General features: G+C 44.6%; 1 protein-coding gene across 1 annotated transcript in view; it reads left to right on the top strand.

The window, feature by feature from the left end:
- Positions 1–6,014: 6,014 nt before the first annotated feature.
- Positions 6,015–7,494, top strand: part of rps12 (ribosomal protein S12) — a 131,958-nt gene continuing 130,478 nt past the window's right edge. Inside the window, exon 1 of the mRNA XM_079525871.1 lies at positions 6,015–6,024. The gene's annotated coding sequence lies outside the window, so the exon portion shown is untranslated. The remainder of the gene's footprint in view (positions 6,025–7,494) is intronic.

Here is a 7,494-nt window from a genome sequence, read left to right as displayed (position 1 = left end):
GCGGCAGATACTCTGACTGAGCCCCTACTGCCACCAGTAAGACGCCCTGAGGGCGAGAAGCAGCATCCGCCCGCCTGGGTGACGGCAGACTGCGGGCCGCGGGGAGAGCGCTGGCAGGAGGTGTGATGTCACACTGCGTGACCATATATGGAGGTGTTATGTCACGAGACGTGACCATATATGGAGGCGTGACTAACACACGGAGATGCAGGTTTTCATAGTAAAGGCCTAAATATTATTTTTTCAAGTGAATATAATTTGTTTTAATGAGCTGAATCTCCTTAACATTTGAATTAGCAAAATAATATCGCTAAGGATATAGTCTAATATAAATGATCCTCACTAGTCAGTTAAGTACACAATGAAATGTTCAACAGCCTACTATAGATTCTAACAGAGTGGACACACTACTTTCTCATTTAAACCAGAGGGTGGCGCCAGAGGCTAATTATCCAATCATATGCATGCCTGTAAATAATATAAAGCCTAATTTATGCTCCATCGCTCGATGGTGTCGCCATGCACTCAATGCACTGTCGCGTGCCGAAAATAAGCTCACAAGCTACCGTTTCTGACTTTTAAAAGTGCACTAAAGAAGAAATAGAACGGTGGTGGTAACTGAGGAATATGGAACAGTGACGGGAGAAAGATAACGGTGAGTTCAGAATTGACCCACCACTTTGTTTTTAAAACACAATAATCTAATTTAGAAATCAGCATTCAGAGCATTGATTGAATGCATGTTATGCACCGCCGTGTGCTTAATAATTCCCAGATTAACTCGGGGTTTGAGGTGGAATCACTGGAATGGAGAACAGCTGGTAGCGCCACCAATTAATTGGCATATGAGGCCTATCTCACAGAATTTCCCCGCCCCCGTAATACGCCCCCTTTCGGGGCTAGTGGTGATAGCGTGACGTCACTCCATAGACGCTACATGTTAACAGAGGTAATTTAAGAAGTCTACAACTTTTGTTTTCTCAAGGTAAGGTTTGTTCTATCTGTTCGAGCTGATTTACCATCTTGTTTGCTTCATAATAATATTGGTCTGTCACATTTTTACATTAGGAAATGTACTTAGATTCTCCAGAGAAAAAAACGTGTAAATGCTAATGTTAAATGACACCACTATCTACCGGAAGGGGGCGTGGAAAGGGGGCTGTGAGATAGGCCTATCCGAAATACCACAGCTTTGCCTGGCCTGTCCAGACAGCCCTGCTGAAAAAATAAATACAAAAATAAATAAAATAAAAACAGCAGAAACCAGCTTATGATGACATGCTGTCAGGCATGGATGGTCTGGCTGGTTTGTCAGTGTATTTGGTGGTCTTTGGCTGGATTCTGCTGGTCTTTGGCTGGTGAGCCAGCTGACTGACTGGATGACTGCTGGTCAAATGGCAGCCCTGGTCCAGTGCTTGCAGCGAGTCTGGACCAGGGCTAGTCAAATGCGGACTGAACAGCAATTAAAGACCGGCGTATAGACTTAAAGGGGAAAACCACCCATTTTCAACATTTTACTATGTCATTAATGTACATAATGAGCTGTTGTGTGGAAATAATAAAAAGTCCCCCCATTTTGTGTTTCCTAGAACTGTAATTATGAAAGAAATCATTAACATGGTGAAACTCATCTTGATGATGTCATCAAGATGTGTTTCACCATGTTAATGATTTTTTTCAGACCTCTAGTTCTAGGAAACACAGAATGGGGGAACCTTTTTATTATTTCCACACAACAGCTCATTATGTACATTAATGACATAGTAAAATGTTGAAAATGGGTGGAATGCCCCTTTAAAAGCTGGTCAAGTTGGTTAGATCAGTGGCTCTCAACCCACACCCAAAGTGAGTTTGAAAACATGACCTTTGGGCCTATAGTGGTTTCACAGTCGCAAATAAACTTGACTGAATTATTTTTGCTTCAGGATCACAGTACGGCCAATATGGCTAATTAGCTCTTATGGAAATAAACAATACATGATTATTCATGTGTTTTTTCATACCAGTAGTTGTTCATGTTCACAGCTTGTTCTCAGGGTTCTCAGCAGCCAAAGCAAAACGACATGGAAGGAAGTGAAACTTAGTTCCTGAATGTATAGCACCCTCCAGTGGGAACAGCATGCAACTACACCGCAAAATCACATTTCTGGTAGCCATATGGGTTTAGTTCATGCAGCATTTTGATTGCTATTCTATCAGATATATTCACAATAGAGCTTTAACCAAGATCAACATAATGTCAGAACAGCTCAGCTCCATATATGGAGAGTGTAGGCCTACAGGGTTTGATGAGGTCTGGAGCATGTCTTGAGTGCACAGGGGTTTGATGACCCTTTGACCCGTCACGGGTGTGATTTTTGTAAACTAGCAGTAGGTGGCGCTGTTACGCCATAGTATCGTCGTCGTCACATGTGGAGTTTGTAATCCTCTCTACTCACCCTATTTCTAAACTACATTTGGTGTAATTTTCTCATAGCCTATATACGGCCACAGTGTTGCTGTAGTGTTACAGAAGTGATGTGATATGACTTTGAATATGTGATATGACTTTTGAACATTTTAGTAACTCATGATTGTGCCTTTGAGCACGCACTAGTCTGTGTGTCTGTGTGCATGTGCATCCTTGTGTGCACGTGACCGCCTCTTAACACTAACAGTATGTGTGTGTGTGTGTGTGTGTACATGCGTGTGTGTCAGTGGTTCTCTGAAAGAGGGGGTCCCTCAGGATTCCTTGAGGGAAGTTGAAATGTAGCCTACTCTCTTACAGGTCTTGAGAGCGTACAAATGGAACCAAATGGACCCTGTGTGTGTGTGTGTGTGTGTGTGTGTGTGTGTGTGTGTGTGTGTGTGTGTGTGTGTGTGTGTGTGTGTGTGTGTGTGTGTGTGTGTGTGTGTGTGTGTGTGTGTGTGTGTGTGTGTGTGTGTGTGTGTGTGTGTGTGTGTGTGTGTGTGTCACACAGCGTGATGTGTTGCATATGAAAGTGATCCCGCGGCCACACACATCACTCACTGCCACGTTACTGCTCAGGAAGGACATTTTATACAACGCATGCACACACACACTCTGTGTGTGTGTGTGTGTGTGTGTGTGTGTGTGTGTGTGTGTGTGTGTGTGTGTGTGTGTGTTACCCACTGCACACACACACACACACACACACACACACACACACACACGGTTCTGGGTCGCCAAGTGGAACAAATGAACATGTCTGCATGGGTGGTTTCAACTGTCCTCCCGCGTGGACATTATAGCAGGACATCACAAATGAACAACGATAAATTTCAGCCGAGCCAACGTCCAAACATGACCTCACAGCTAGAAGAAGTGTCTCTGTCTGTCTCGGACTGCTGCCTCTGACCTCTGAGGCGCACGTACGCACGCGTACACATGCAGTACGCACGCCACACATACACGCACGCCACATATACACCCACGCCACCACACATACACGCACGCCACCAGTGCCACCACACACGCATGCACACACGGACACGCACACACACACACGCTCACGCTCACACTCACACACACAGATTTATGTCCCCTAGTAATCAGCATCCAGCAGACTGTAAAGGAATGTGACTATAAACATGTTCTGCATGTCTATTGAACGATGACCATCGTTATACCATTACATTATTGTACTTGTTGTAATACCATACAGTACATACAAGTACACTTAATCTATAGTCCAGGGGTTCTCAACCCGTGGGTCGCGACCCCTCGGGGGGTCGCCAAATTATTTTAGGGGGTCCCCAAATTATTTAAAAAAAATATATATATATATATATATATTTTTAAATTTTATTTTCACGATTTTTCAAAAATAGCAGACCTACAAGCTCGTAGCGCGCCACTCGGTGGCGCGCTATGAGCTTGTAGATCTGCTATTTTTCAATAGCTAAATTATAACAATGCTTAAAACACCAAAAGGGGTTCCCGCCCAAAATGGTTTAAGGTTATTGTAGCAGTCAATTTATATTGGGGGTCGGGAGGGGGCGGGGCGGGGGTCCCGAGACATTGCCAAAGCATTTCCGGGGGTCCCCGGCCAAAAACGTTGAGAACCCCTGATCTATACCATGCATATACAGTAGCCTATTTACTTCATCTAAACTCCAGCGAAACAATGCTCATCATTTATGGGTTGGAGGATAGCAGTGACAGAGAGAGAGAGAGAGAGTCATCACAGAAATAGTAATAGTATTAGTAAAGGTCCCTAGTGCACACTGCTGCGTTTTTGTTTTGTTTTTTAGCAGCTTTTTTCTGCCAGTTTTCTGAAAAATGCGTCCAGTCTGCAAGTACCTTTACATTAGAAATATAGTCTGTCAGTGGTTTTCAAACCTTTTCATATCAAGGTTCATTATGTATTCAGCATTTGAGCCACGGAACCACCATTTAGCCTCTCAGACCCAAAACGTAGAATATGTTGTTGTTGTTGGATAAGATTTGGCCACAATTCCATGCTCTATTGATATTGGTACCATTAGGAGAGATAACGGGCAAACATTGGTCAAAATAACAATTCTTCTACATTCTCTATTGGCACAATTCCATGCTGTATTGATGGGTGCGTTCGGAAATGCACCCTGAACGCACTGGTGTGCTCTCGTCGTTCGTTTATTCAGTGCACTCGGTCGTTCGAAAATCCAGTGCGCTGCGCACCGGGTGTGCCGAGTGCCCGCACTGAGCGACCCTACCCTGAAGCTAGGGTTGTCCAGTGTGAATGCGTCGTTCGTAAATAAGGCACACTGAACGCACTCTGTGACGTCACCGCCCACCACACTCAACAAACTGATCACATTCCCGGTGCGCATTTCCGAACGCACCCGATGTTGGTACCATTAGGAGAAAAAACAGGCAAATGTTGCTCAAAATAACAATTATTTTACGTTCTCTAATTGTGTAGACTTCTTGTAAATTAATTAATGCCCATGTTTAACAACAAAATGTAACTCTTGAGAGTAAAATGAGTGTACAAAGGTTTCATTTTACGCTCTCTGGATATTTTACGCTCTCTGGACGCTCTTTTGCGCCCTCTAGAGGTCACTAAGCTTGTTGAGTGCTGGGATTAGGACTGCTGCTGTGCATGATGGGACACTTTAGGGTTTAGGGAAAGTGCTGAGAGTCATAATTTGCGATTGAAGAGCAAACAAGTGGGTGTTGGAAATCTCACACACACACACATGGTATCATACACACACAGACACGCTCACACACATACACGCATGCACGCACGCACACACATGTGCGCGCGCACACTCCTGGTCTAATAGCGAAATGTTAGTGGATGGAAGCAGAAAATTGTGTTTCCCCAGATGGGTGCAATTACCTTTTTGTGTGTGTGGTGTGTGTGCATGTGTGCATGTGTGCGTGCGTGCCTAGTCTAAAGCCATTAATTCGGGCTTAATACCACTTTAATTCCAATCAAATCAGAATTAAATTTTTGGGAGCCTGTATGTGTGTTCTACACATTAGGTCAATGGCTGGTGTGTGTTCAGCAGTATGGCTCAGTGGCCGTGCGTGCGTGCGTGCGTGCGTGCCTGTGCTGCGCGTTGTTTTCGTTAGCTATCCCAGTCTGTTATGATTAGGAAGACATGAATCACAGCCCACCTTAATCATCATCATTATTCTCACACGGAATAATCCTCAGTGCTCGTTTGACCTCATAGAGAGAGAGAGAGAGAGTTCCATGAACAGTGAGGAGGATTCCACCAGCAGGTTAACCAGACGCTACCTAAACCAGGCTCATGAACAGTGAGGAGGATTCCACCAGCAGGTTAACCAGACGCTACCTAAACCAGGCTCATATGAACAGTGAGGAGGATTCCACCAGCAGGTTAACCAGACGCTACCTAAACCAGGCTCATATGAACAGTGAGGAGGATTCCACCAGCAGGTTAACCAGGTTAACCAGACGCTACCTAAACCAGGCTCATATGAACAGTGAGGAGGATTCCACCAGCAGGTTAACCAGGTTAACCAGACGCTACCTAAACCAGGCTCATGAACATTGAGGAGGATTCCACCAGCAGGTTAACCAGGTTAACCAGGTTAAACCAGGTTAACCAGACGCTACCTAAACCAGGCTCAAGCAGCGCAGGCAGCATGATGTTTTCCTCATCATCATCATTCCCACACAACTCTAATGCCAGACTGATGCTGCTCAGTCTCATACTGTATGTGACCCACCGTGAATGGGAGACATGCAGTCATTGGATTATTATTCATTTTCGTTTTTTTCATATTATATGAAAGCAGGGAATCATATAGCTTCAAATTGACATGTTTTTTATAATCCATTTAGGGGGGGAAATACTTTTAAGTAGAGAAAATAGCCAAGACCACAACACGGGGCATCGTGACGAGTTTGGTTCTGGGGAATGGCAACTAATTTATCTTTTCGGTCTCGAGCAATTGTTTTTGGGAAAGTTAGACTCTAGAGAGGTATTAGCTGGTTAAATCATTTAAATGATATACAGTGCAATCCTCACTGTTATTTTCTTTTCAACAATATGTTTATTGTTACAATTTTCAACATATACAAAGATAACAAAACTTAGCCTACATATACAGTACATAATACACTCCAACAACATACCTCTCCCTCCCCCCAACAGATAATCAAATACAGTACAAAAACATAACAATGACTGCCTTAAGATAATACAACAGAGTACAACAATACAAAATAAATAAACACATTAGAAAAAACCCTTCCTCAGTGTTAATTAACTGAGACTCAGAGTTAAATGTACACTAAGGGTTTGACGGCAGTCGGCAGCACTGGCCTCCTTCCCTCCTGCCAGTAGGAGCTGGACCGCTCAGAGACTCACTGGGATGATGCCAGTAGGAGCTGGACCGCTCAGAGACTCACTGGGATGATGCTAGTAGGAGCTGGACCTCTCAGAGACTCACTGCTGGGATGATGGCGGGTCAGAGCAGAACAACCTCTCACTGTTGAGTCATGGAGTTTATGAGAAACCGTGGCTAATCCTTGGCGAGTGCCCCCATCTGTGTGTGTGTGTGTGCGTGTGTGCATGTGTGTGCGCGCATGTGTGTGAGTGCGTGCGTGACTCTGTGTCAGGCATGTGCAACTTGTCTGGAAGTGACACAAACACCTGCTTTCTTTGGTGCTTATCAGTGCGTGCGTGCGTGGTGCGTGCGTGCGTGCGTGCGTGCGTGCGTGCGCATGCATGCATAGTTACGTCCACATACACACGCACCTACCCACATGTAGCATGCACTCCCAACAAGTGAATGTGTGTCTCATTATAAACGCCCCGGGACAAAATCACTCACAGGTGACTTTGTTTATTTGATCTCAATTAAGCCTCCACCTCCCTCTCACATGGAAGTCTGACCCAGACTCCTTCTAATAACTCTAACCCATTCTGGACGGGGGAACCCCTTTTGGTGTTTTAAAGCATTATGTTATACTTTAGCTATTGGAAAAATAGCAGATCTACAAGCTCGTAGCGCGGCACGAGCTTGTA

Source organism: Electrona antarctica, assembly GCF_951216825.1.
Source record: "Electrona antarctica genome assembly, chromosome: 17".
Lineage (NCBI taxonomy): Eukaryota > Metazoa > Chordata > Actinopteri > Myctophiformes > Myctophidae > Electrona > Electrona antarctica.
This window is presented reverse-complemented; position numbering and strand designations above follow the sequence as displayed.